Source organism: Bubalus kerabau, chromosome 1 (genome assembly GCF_029407905.1).
Source record: "Bubalus kerabau isolate K-KA32 ecotype Philippines breed swamp buffalo chromosome 1, PCC_UOA_SB_1v2, whole genome shotgun sequence".
In the NCBI taxonomy this organism is placed as follows: Eukaryota; Metazoa; Chordata; class Mammalia; order Artiodactyla; family Bovidae; genus Bubalus; species Bubalus kerabau.
This window is the reverse complement of record NC_073624.1, coordinates 250939430-250951305: the sequence shown is the minus strand read 5'-3', so window position 1 is coordinate 250951305 and position 11876 is coordinate 250939430. Positions and strand designations below refer to the sequence as shown.

General features: G+C 41.9%; 1 non-coding gene across 1 annotated transcript; it reads left to right on the top strand.

Annotated features, from left to right (window-relative positions):
- Positions 1-5273: 5273 nt before the first annotated feature.
- TRNAC-GCA (transfer RNA cysteine (anticodon GCA)) lies at positions 5274-5345 on the top strand. The gene has a single exon. It is a non-coding gene; the product is annotated as a tRNA-Cys (tRNA).
- The last annotated feature ends 6531 nt before the right edge of the window (positions 5346-11876 follow it).

Here is an 11876-nt window from a genome sequence, read left to right as displayed (position 1 = left end):
CCACTGAGTGACCTGGGAAGCCACCACAATGTCATATTATTGAAACATAAAAATGAATGAAATTCTGCCATTTGTCATAATGGAAATGAACCTACAGATTATGCTTAGTGAAATGTTAAGACAGAGAAAGACAAATAGTACATGATATCACTTATATACTGAATCTAAAAAATACTACTAATGAATGTACATAGCAAAACAGAAATACAGATACAGAAAATAAACTAGTGACTCCCAGTAGGGTGGGAAAAGGAGCATGTTAGGGGACATAGGATCAAGACATACAAACTGCTGTGTATAAAATAGATAAGCAAGAAGGATGTGTTGTACAGCACAGGGAAACACAGACATTATCTTGTAATAACTTTTAATGGAGCATAATCTGTAAAAGCACTGGGTCACTATGTGGGACATCTGAAACTAATATAATATTGTAAGTCAAGTATATTTCAGTAAGAAGAAATTAGAGATTGAAAAGAACTGGGTTTTTAAGATGTTTGTATATAGAACTGTTTCAACCGGAAAGCATAATCTGCACATTTCTAAGAAGCAAACAGAATTAGATTAGTTTCCCATTAGTTAAACTTTATCATCCTAAGACATTTAGCCAGCATACAGAGATGAGAAGTTGGCTGTGTGAAGTTCACTTTGACCTTTACATTCCAGCAGAGATGAGACCAGAGGAGTCTTGCTGCAAACAACCAAGAAACGTATGTGCAAGGTTGGCTCCTCTGTCTTCCTTTGAGGTAATTCCATCCATCTATGCAACCTGAGCACACTCCTTTTCCTGCAGTTAGAATTTGACAGATTCTGCCTTCATTACAAAAATGTGATTTTTCAAGTCACGTTTAAGGCAAAGAGGATGAATTAAGATGAGGGTATGAGGGTTTCCCTGGTGGCTCAGTGGTAAAGAATCTGCCTGCCAATGAAAGAGACATGGGTTCGATCCCTGGAACAGGAAGATTCCACATGCTAAGGAGCAACTAAGCCTGAGAGCCACAACTGTTGAGCCCATGTGCAACAATCACTGAAGCCCGAGTACCCAGAGCCTGTGCTCTGTAACAAGAGAAGCCACCACAATACAAAGCCCTCACACAGCATCTAGAGAGTAGGCCCACTCACTGAAACTAGACAAAAGCCCTCCCAGCAGTGAGGACTCAGCATACCCTAAAACAAAATAAATAAATAAAATGATTTTTAAAAGATAGGGGTATGAGAATGGAAACTTCAAGAAGGGGACTTTAAAAAAATCTATTTTCCTTTCATAATAGAAGAGTACATAGAAAGGAACAGGTCAATGAAGAAATTAGTTATCCAAGCAAAGAGCCTCTTGATGAAGATGAAGAGGAGAATGAAAAGGCTGGCTTAAAACTCAACATTCAGAAAATTAAGATCATGGTATCTGGTCCCATCACTTCATGGCAAACAGATGGGGAAACAATGGAAACAGTGGTGAACTTTATTTTCTTGGGCTCCAAAATTACTGCAGATGGTGACTGCAGTCATGAAATTAAAAGACACTTTCTCCTTGGAAGAAAAGCTATTGACAAACCTAGACAGCATATTAAAAAGCAGAGATATTACTTTGACAACAAAGGTCCATCTAGTCAAAGCTATGGTTTTTTCCAGTAGTCATATATGGATATGAGATTTAGACCATAAAGAAAGCTGAGCACTGAATAGTTGATGCTTTGAATGGTGGTGTTGGAGAAGACTCTTCCGAGTCCCTTGGACTGCAAGGAGATCCAACCAGTCCATCCTAAAGGAAATCAGTCCTAAATATTCATTGGAAGGACTGATGCTAAAGCTCCAATACAGTATCGTGCATCGAACCTGGATGCTTGGGGCTAGTGCACTGGGACAACCCAGAGGGATAGTATGGGGAGGGAGGAGGGAGGAGGGTTCAGGATGGGGAACACATGTATACCTGTGGCGGATTCATTTTGATATTTGGCAAAACTAATACAATTATGTAAAGTTTAAAAATAAAATTAAAAAAAAAATCTCCAATACTTTGGCCACCTGATGCAAAGAACTGACTCATTAGAAATGATCCTGATGCTGGGAAAGATTGCAGGCAGGGGAAGAAGAGGACGACAGAGTATGAGATGGTTGGATGCCATCACCAATTCAATGGACATGAGTTTGAGCAAGCTCTGGGAGTTGGTGACAGACTGGGAAGCCTAGTGTGCTCGAGTTCATGGGGTCACAAAGAGTTGGAACCAACTGAGCAACTGAACCGAACTGAAGCATGCATTATCATGATCAAATGAAATCTAACTTGTTTAATCAGAAATTCCTACAACTTTTGGAAGTAGAATTACATTAAATCATGTCTATATGTCTTTCTCATTTGGGGGTTCTGTTATCTCTAGTACCTACAATTAGTCCTTGTAATTAAGGTATATGTAGAATTATTTTAAAAATTAATGTACCTTCATAAATAGTTATTAGTGTAAAAAGGATTAATGTGGTTCTTGAAATGACTACTTTATTCCTTAAGGAATAACTCTGGCACTGGTAAGAAAAGATTCCAATCTTTTCTGAAACATTATTAAGACAAAAGAAGACTCCAGGAAAACATAACTAACTAAAAGCCAAGCTGATACAAATCTTATACTACTGTGGCAAGTGATAATGGCACCTCACAATCACTGCAATCTTTCCTGTAATGAATGATTACAGTTTGATTAAAGAATTCCATTTCTCCATTAAGCAATCTTTCAAGATGTTTTGCTCTGGGGCTAACTACTCTCCTCGCCTCTACCACAAGACCCATTATTTACTTTCAAGCCCATCATTTACATTCAGTTAACAGCAGTCTTCCTCGACCTCTTCCTACTTGTATCCCTCCCCATGGGTCCCTCCAGTCCTGTTACAGGAGCAATGTTAATAAACACATACCACCGAATCTGCAACAGGTGGTTCCTTAGTCAGTATAGCACACACTAACAGCCTGCTCAGAACGAAGCCCCATTGCCTGCCTCCTTTGTACCAGTCCCCCGGTCTCCGTCAGTTCCCACAGAGACCCACGGAACTTTTAGCTGTTTTAAGTTTTACCCCCAACTTCTTTAGTTTGCATTGCATCCATTTGGTGTTTGTTTTTCAGGGTGTTTTTCCCCCTTTTATTTTATTTCATATCAGGTAGGCATATGACCCTTGAAAACCCTGAGTTCACTCTGGGTTTTTTATTCCACATCTTGTAGCACTGAGACAAATATCTACTAATATCTTATATATTAGCTTTGATTGAATATTGTAAGTGTTTAGTTTTCTTCCCAATGTTTTCAAACAATGAGGAAGAGGAGGGGAGGGTGAGAGTAAGCCCTTTCCTCTTTCATTATTGATTCTCTACATGGATGAAATGTGAACTCCTTGCTTTATAACAAGCCACCTCCACCTCTTCAATCAACAGTTCCTCAGTGTGGTTAAACATATTTAGGCTTCTAAGACTTCTAAAAATCTATAAATAATTTAAATATTATAGATGCATGCTCATTTCATCTATGAATTTCTGCAAACCTAATTCATTAAAACATAACAATGCAGTGTTGGTCATCTATACACAGTCAATTATTTCAATATCTGATGTGAGGGAATGGGGAGACTGTTGCTGGTAAGGCAGTCATATCCAGCTAAAACTAATTAGTCACTGGGCATTCAAAATTAAAATAGTATACATTTCTTTATGGTCCAACTCTCACATCCATACATGACTACTGGAGAGTGGGACTGTAAGAAAGGCTGAGCACCAAAGAATTGATGCTTTTGAACTGTGGTGCTTGAGAAGACTCGAGAGTCCCTTGGACTGCAAGGAGCTCCAACAAGTCCATCCTAAAGGAAATCAACCCTGAATATTCATTGGAAGGGCTGATGCTGAAGCTCCAATAATCTGACCACCTGATACAAAGAGCCGAGTCACTGAAAAAGACCCTGATGCTGGGAAAGATTGAAGGCAGAAGAGAAGGGGATGACATGGTCGGATGGCATCACCGACTCAACGGACATGAATCTGAGTAAATTCTGGGAGATAGTGGCAGACAGAGGAGCCTGGCATGCTGCAGTCTGTGAGGTCGCAAAGAGTTGAACACGACTTAGCAACTAAACAACAATACATTTCTTAAGGAAAAGAATTACATCATAGTCCAACATATTACTGAAACCTGAGTATTTGATGATTGCTCCACAACAATCAGGCTTCCCAGGTGGTGCTAGTGGTAAAGAACCTGCCTTCCAGGAGACATAAGAGACGCAGGTTTGATCCCTGGGTCAGGAAGATCCCCTGGAAGAGGGCATGGCAACCCATTCCAGTATTCTTGCCTGGAAAACCCCATGGAAAGAGGGAGCCGAGCAGTCCATAGGGTCACACAGAGTCAGACATGACTGAAGCAATTTAGCACACACACACAATAATTAATTGGTTACATCCCTGAGATGAGACTTCCTCCTCCATCAAAAGGCAAGTAAAACTACAAAGTGAATATGCTGATTAAAATGATGTGATTTTACTCAGTGTCCCAAAGGACTCCCATGTCTACTCCAAGGCTAAGATTAAAGGGGGAGATGTAGGTGGGGTGGAGGTGTGTGCAGACCACACCTCTGGCCGGGTTGGTGGACACGACAGCTGTGGAGCAGAGCGAGAACACACCCCTCCCCAGGGTATGCTGCTTCTCCATCAGTCTGAATGGCACAGGGAAGCCTAAAGGCCTCCAGAAATCACAGCACCAGTCTATTCCCAGTGAGTGAACAGCGGCAAAGAGCAGCAAAATTCTTAAAGTCTACATGCTTTGTTTTAAAGCATTTGAGGTATGACTGACATGTAAAGAGCTCTACATATTTTGTATGTACACATCACTAATCTTGGGGATAAGCTGCACCCTCATGAGGCCATCAGAAACATAGACATATCCACCACCTCCCAAAGTTTCCTCTCGCCCAGTTTGTTATGCACATGTGTGTGCAAAGAATAGAGTATTATTAGCTCTAGGCACTGTGCTGAATAATGTGCTTGCTCAGTGGCTCAGTCATGTCCGACTCTTTGTGACGCTATGGGCCGTAGCCCAGCAGGCTCCCCTGTCCATGGGATTTCCCAGGCAAGAGCACTGGAGTGGGTTGCCATTTCCTCCTCCAGGGTATCATCCCAACCCAGGGATCAAACCTGAGTCTCCTGTGTCTCCTGGATTGCAGGCGGATTCTTTACCTGCTGAATTATCAGGGAAGCATACTGAATGATGTCTCCAGAAATTATTACATAATTCAAACTTTCTCTGGCTTCCCTGGTGGCTCAGATGGTAAAGCGTCTGCCTGCAATGCAGGAGACCCGGGTTCGATCCCTGGCTTGGGAAGATCTCCTGGAGAAGGAAATGGCAACCCACTCCAGTACCCTTGCCTGGAAAATCCCACAGACAGAGGAGGCTGGTAGGCTACAGTCCATGGGGTTGCAAAGAGTCGGACACAACTGAGCGACTTCACTTTCACTTTCAAACTTTCTGCCCTTTGAATATGATCTCCTCATTTCCTCCAACTCCTGCAAATACCTTTCTACTGTTTCTAGATTGATGATTTTTAGACTCCACATGCAATATTCATCTTTGTGTCTGGCTGCTTTTAGTTAACATAATGTTCCCCAGGCCCATCCACATTGTTGGAAATGGCAGGATTCCCTTGTTTAAGGCTGAATAACATTTAATTGTACACATACACTGCATTTTCTTTATTCGTTCATAAGTGAACATTTACATTGTTTCCATGTCTTGAATATTGTGAATAATGCTGCAGAAAAACACCAGAAGGCAGGTATCCCATCAAGATCCTATTTCCATTCCTTTGAATATATACCCATGAGTGCAACAGCTGGGCTATATATGGTGTTCTAGTTTTAATTTTTTGAGGAGACTAAACACTCTTAAATGGTGGCTGAAAAATTTACATCCCCACTCCGAGTACAAGGGTTCCCTTTCCTCAATACTTATCAACACATTATTTTTTAAATAAGCAGCATCCTAACAGGTATGAGATACTTCATTGTAGTTTTGATTTGCATTTCTTAATTAGTGATGTTGAGCATCTTTTCAGATACATGTTGGCCATTTCTAAGTATCCTTTGGAAATATATTAATATTTATTAAAGTCCTTTGTTTTTTGATATTGAGTTATAGGAATTCTATTTTGGTTATTAAGCACTTAATAGACATGGTTTAAAAATACTATCTCCATTCCGTAGGTTGCTTTTTAATGCTTGCTTTTTCTATTCTTTTTTTTTTAAATTGGAGTATAGTTGCTTTGGAGAAGGCAATGGCACCCCACTCCAGTACTCTTGCCTGGAATATCCCATGGACGGAGGAGCCTGGTGGGCTGCAGTCCATAGGGTCGCGAAGAGTCGGACACGACTGAGTGACTTCACTTTCACTTTTCACTTTCATGCATTGGAGAAGGAAATGGCAACCCACTCCAGTGTTCTTGCCTGGAGGATCCCAGGGACGGGGGAGCCTGGTGGGCTGCCGTCTATGGGGTCGCACAGAGTTGGACACAACTGAAGCGACTTAGCAGCAGCAGCATAGTTGCTTTACAATGTTGTGTTAATTTCTGCTGTACAGCAAAATGAATTAGCCATATGTATACATATATCCTTACCTTGGACGAGGGGTATCTCCTCACCGCAGCCCTTCCTGACCTTCAACGTGGGGTAGCTCCTCTCGGCCATGCTTTCTGCGCTTTAGCACGCCAGTCGCAGCCGCCTGCACCGCCCGTGCGCTGCGTCCAAGGTAAGGAGCAATGGCTGCGCTTTGCTGGAGCAGCCGTGAAGAGATACCCCACGCCCAAGGTAAGAGAAACCCAACTAAGATGGTAGGTGTTGCAAGAGGGCAGACACACTGAAACCATACTCACAGAAAACTAGTCAGTCTAATCACACTAGGACCACAGCCTTGTCTAACTCAATGAAACTAAGCCATGCCCGTGGGGCAACCCAAGACGGGCAGGTCATGGTGGAGAGATCTGACAGAATGTGGTCCACTGGAGAAGGGAATGGCAAACCACTTCAGTATTCTTGCCTTGAGAACCCCATGAACAGTATGAAAAGGCAAAATGATAGGATACTGAAAGAGAAACTCCCCAGGTCAGTAGGTGCCCAATATGCTACTGGAGATCAGTGGAGAAATAACTCCAGAAAGAATGAAGGGATGGAGCCAAAAGCAAAAAGGAATACCCAGCTGTGGATGTGACTGGTGATAGAAGCAAGGTCTGATGCTGTAAAGAGCAATATTGCATAGGAACCTGGAATGTCAGGTCCATGAATCAAGGTAAATTGGAAGTGGTCAAACAAGAGATGGCAAGAGTGAATGTCGACATTCTAGGAATCAGCGAACTGAAATGGACTGGAATGGGTGAATTTAACTCAGATAACCATTATATCTACTACTGCAGGCAGGAATCACTCAGAAGAAATGGAGTGGCCATCATGGTCAACAAGAGAGTCCGAAATGCAGTACTTGGATGCAGTCTCAAAAACAACAGAATGATCTCTGTTCATTTCCAAGGCAAACCATTCAATATCACAGTAATCCAAGTCTATGCCCCAACCAGTAACTCTGAAGAAGCTGAAGTTGAACGGTTCTATGAAGACCTACAAGATCTTTTAGAACTAACACCCCCAAAAAGATGTCCTTTTCATTATAGGGGACTGGATTGCAAAAGTAGGAAGTCAAGAAACACCTGGAGTAACAGGCAAATTTGGCCTTGGAATACAGAATGAAGCAGCGCAAAGGCTAATGGAGTTTTGCCAAGAAAATGCACTGGTCATAACAAACACCCTCTTCCAACAACACAAGAGAAGACTCTACACATGGACATCACCAGATGGTCAACACCGAAATCAGATTGATTATATTCTTTGCAGCCAAAGATGGAGAAGCTGTATACAGTCAGCAAAAAACAAGACCAGGAGCCAACTGTGGCTCAGACCATGAATTCCTTATTGTCAAATTCAGACTTAAATTGAAGAAAGTAGGGAAAACCACTAGACCATTCAGGTATGACCTAAATCAAATCCCTTATGATTATACAGTGGAAGTGAGAAATAGATTTAAGGGCCTAGATCTGATAGATAGAGTGCCTGATGAGCTATGGAATGAGGTTCGTGACATTGTACAGGAGACAGGGATCAAGGCCATCCCCATGGAAAAGAAATGCAAAAAAGCAAAATGGCTGTCCAGGGAGGCCTTACTAATAGCTGTGAAAAGAAGAGAAGCGAAAAGCAAAGGAGAAAAGGAAAGATAAACATCTGAATGCAGAGTTCCAAAGAATAGCAAGAAGAGATAAGAAAGCCTTCTTCAGCGATCAATGCAAAGAAATAGAGGGAAACAACAGAATGGGAAAGACTAGGGATCTCTTCAAGAAAATCAGAGATACCAAAGGAACATTTCATGCAAAGATAGGCTCGATCAAGGACAGAAATGTATGGACCTAACAGAAGCAGAAGATATTAAGAAGAAGTGGCAAGAATACACAGAAGAACTGTACAAAAAAGATCTTCACGACCCAGATAATCACGATGGTGTGATCACTGACCCAGAGCCAGACATCCTGGAATGTGAAGTCAAGTGGGCCTTAGAAAGCATCACTATGAACAAAGCTAGTGGAGGTGATCGAATTCCAGTTGAGCTATTCCAAATCCTGAAAGATGATGCTGTGAAAGTGCTGCACTCAATATGCCAGCAAATGTGGAAAACTCAGCAGTGGCCACAGGACTGGAAAAGGTCAGTTTTCATTCCAATCCCAAAGAAAGGCAATGCCAAAGAATGCTCCAACTACCGCACAATTGCACTCATCTCACACGCTAGTAAAGTCATGCTCAAAATTCTCCAAGCCGGCTTCAGCAATATGTGAACCGTGAACTTCCTGATGTTCAAGCTGGTTTTAGAAAAGGCAGAGGAACCAGAGATCAAATTGCCAACATCCGCTGGATCATGGAAAAAGCAAGAGAGTTCCAGAAAAGCATCTATTTCTGCTTTATTGACTATGCCAAAGCCTTTGACTGTGTGGATCACAATCAACTGTGGAAAATTCTGAAAGAGATGGGAATACCAGACCACTTGATCTGCCTCTTGAGAAATGTGTATGCAGGTCAGCAAGCAACAGTTAGAACTGGACATGGAACAACAGATTGGTTCCAAATAGGAAAAGGAGTACATCAAGGCTGTATATTGTACCCTGTTTATTTAACTTATATGCAGAGTACATCATGAGAAACCCTGGACTAGAAGAAACACAAGCTGGAATCAAGATTGCCGGGAGAAATATCAATAACCTCAGATATGCAGATGACACCACCCTTATGGCAGAAAGTGAAGAGGAACTAAAAAGCCTCTTGATGAAAGTGAAAGTGGAGAGTGAAAAAGTTGGCTTAAAGCTCAACATTCAGAAAACAAAGATCATGGCATCCGGTCCCATCACTTCATGGGATATAGATGGGGAAACAGTGGAAACAGTGTCAGACTTTATTTTTCTGGGCTCCAAAATCACTGCAGATGGTGACTGCAACCATGAAATTAAAAGATGCTTACTCCTTGGAAGGAAAGTTATGACCAACCTAGTAGCATATTCAAAAGCAGAGACATTACTTTGCCAACAAAGGTTCATCTAGTCAAGGCTATGGTTTTTCTGTGGTCATGTATGGATGTGAGAGTTTGACTGTGAAGAAGGCTGAGCACCGAAGAATTGATGCTTTTGAACTGTGGTGTTGGAGAAGACTCTTGAGAGTCCCTTGGACTGTAAGGAGATCCAACCAGTCCATTCTGAAGGAGATCAGCCCTGGGATTTCTTTGGAAGGAATGATGCTAAAGCTGAAACTCCAGTACTTTGGCCACCTCATGAGAAGAGTTGACTCATTGGAAAAGACTCTGATGCTGGGAGGGATTGGGGACAGGAGGAGAAGGGGATGACAGAGGATGAGATGGCTGGATGGCATCACTGACTCGATGGACGTGAGCCTGAGTGAACTCCGGGAGTTGGTGATGGACAGGGAGGCCTGGCGTGCTGTGATTCATGGGGTCGCAAAGAGTCGGACATGACTGAGTAACTGATCTGATCTGATACATATATTCCCTCCCTCTTGAACCTCATTCTCACCTCCCCCACAAGCCCATCCCTCTAGGTCACCACAGAGCACCTAGCTGAGCTCTCTGCTCTATGCAGCAGGTTCCCACTAGATAGCTATTTTACACATAGTAGTGTATATACCCCTGGAAAAGGAAATGGCAACCCACTCCAGTATTCTTGCTGGGAAACCCCATGGACAGAGGAGCCTGGCAGTCCATGGGGTTGCAAAGAGTTGGACGTGACTTAGTGACTAAACAGCAGCAGCAGCAGTGTATACACATCAATTCCATTTTTCTGCCCCCTTCCCTCCCCCCATCTCCACGTGTCCATTCTCTATGTCTGTGTCTCCATTCCCACCCTGCTAATAGGTTCATCTGTATCATTTTTTCTAGATTCTTCATATATGCATTAAAAATTCAAAAAGACACATGCACCCCAATATTCACTGAATCACTATTCACAATAGCCAGAACACAGAAGCAACCTAAATGTCTATTGACAGAGGAAATGGATAAAGAAGATGTGGTGCATAGATACAATGGAATATTACTCAGCAATAAAAAGGTACAACATTTGGAGTCATTTGTAGTGATGTAGATGAACCTAGAGTCTGTGATACAGAGTGAAGTCAGAAAGAGAAAAACAAATATTGTTGCTTTTTCTTTCTGCCGAATATTTCCTTTGCTGTGCAGCAGTCTTTAAGTCTGATATAATCCCACTTATTTATTTTGCTTTTGCTGTCATATCCAGAAAGTCATTGCCAAAAATCAGTGTCAAGGAAATTTTCCTCTTTTTCTTCTAAGAGTGTTAAAGTTTTAGGGTTTACATTTAAGTGAAATAAAACATAAATATTTGACTCATCCTAAAAAGGAAGATAGAGGTATATTCCTAATAAAGAATATGCATAAACTCTAGCCAAGAAAAAAAAAAAACCTTCAGATATTAACTTTCAAAGTTTTGTTGCTTTTTCTTATGAAGATATTTTGGTTATTTTTAAAATGAATAAAGACCTGATTAGATACAGTATAGTGTAGTCACAGTGACCACAATACTAGCAGGCAGAGACTGGGGGTTATAATCTTGCTGTCATATGACTCAACAGGTTGTTGTTGCTCAGCCTCATTTGTTCAGACTTCAACTAGGAGGATGGATTTGAAAAACCCGTACATACTATAAACTTCCAGAAAATATCAACAGCAATGATAAACTACCTCACCTTAAAGCCACTGCATTTTGAGAATACTAACCAGAATACTATATCTAACACTGCTAATGTCAAGGTGGGATCTTATAAATAGCTAGAAAATTATATTGAGGTAGAGAAACAGTCTGCCGCTGCTGCTGCTGCTAAGTCGCTTCAGTCGTGTCCGACTCTGTGCGACTCCATAGACGGCAGCCCACCAGGCTCCCCCGGCCCTGGGATTCTCCAGGCAAGAACACTGGACTGGGTTGCCATTTCCTTCTCCAACGCATGAAAGTGAAAAGTGAAAGTGAAGTCGCTCAGTCGTGTCTGACTCCTAGCGACCCCATGGACTGCAGCCTACCAGGCTCCTCCGTCCATGGGATTTTCCAGGCAAGAGTACTGGAGTGGGGTGCTATTGCCTTCTCCAAAACAGTCTGCTAATAAAAGCAAATTTGGAAAATTGATTTTTCTGATAGTTCACTACCACTTATTATTTCACTTTCCTATGTTAACAACTAGTTTTCCTACGTTACCATTGAAAAGCCAGAGACATTCCCTAATGATAGCGATTTTCTCCATCTAAAACTAAAATGTT